This window comes from Lucilia cuprina, chromosome 2, assembly GCF_022045245.1.
Source record: "Lucilia cuprina isolate Lc7/37 chromosome 2, ASM2204524v1, whole genome shotgun sequence".
Classification (NCBI taxonomy): Eukaryota; Metazoa; Arthropoda; class Insecta; order Diptera; family Calliphoridae; genus Lucilia; species Lucilia cuprina.
This window is the reverse complement of record NC_060950.1, coordinates 61944435-61945597: the sequence shown is the minus strand read 5'-3', so window position 1 is coordinate 61945597 and position 1163 is coordinate 61944435.

The window sequence follows — 1163 nt, the reverse complement described above, 5'->3', positions numbered from 1 at the left end:
TCTATAGTCTAGTCTATAGTCTAGTCTATAGTCTAGTCTATAGTCTAGTCTAAAGTCTAGTCTATAGTCTAGTCTATAGTCTAGTCTATAGTCTAGTCTATAGTATTGTCTATAGTCTAGTCTATACTCCAGACATTATGATCACTAAATGATCATTTAGGAATAGAAGATATGTACAAATGAGTACACTACATACAAGTGTAAGGTACTTTAGATTCGTCATCACAGCGAGGGTACATTTTTAACTTGTTCATAAAGATATAAGATTCAACGAGAGTGTGAAAGTGTTTAGAAGTATGTTTTTTTGTATCAAATAAGTGTTATTGTACTATATAATGTGTGTTTTAAGTATATATTGACCTTTTAATACAATTTACCTCACATTAGCATTAAATGTCTGGTGGAAAAAAGTATGAATCTTCCAGATTCTAGCAAAAGGGGAAGGTATACATACACAGTACCAAGTTATTTCAAACGAAAACGTTAAAATTTTCGTTAAAATGGAAGATGAATCTTGCGATTTATGAAATTTTAAAATTTTAAATTTCAACTTCCACTTACGTCATACTTCCCTAATTTCACATGTTTTGATTTCTTTTTAGCACATTTAGTTTTCAACCGCTCTATTCCACCCCAATCCACTACATTATACCAAAATTTCCACAAACACTTTGTTTTCAATTATATTTGTATTCTTAAACAATTAAGTAGAAACAATTTAACTCATCATCATCAAAACATACAACATAAGTAATAATAACAACGAATATAATATTATTATGTTTGTGTTTGTAGAAATACACACATGTGAATTCATTTGACTTTTTATGCTTAATATGCATTTCTGTTATAATACTGTACCGACTTTCAGGTAACAAAAGTAAATTTTAGAAGAAAATATGAGTAATTAATGAGGAACAAATACAAGAATTAAATGTGGGTAGTACTTGTATAGAAATTGGAAGACAAATGTTAGAGACATGAGAAAATTATTACAAATTAATATATGTAGAAATACATACATGTACAAATATATAAAAAAGATTACTAAGGACATTACTAGACTATGACTAGACTATGACTAGACTATGACTAGACTATGACTAGACTATGACTAGACTATGACTAGACTATGACTAGACTATGACTAGACTATGACTAGA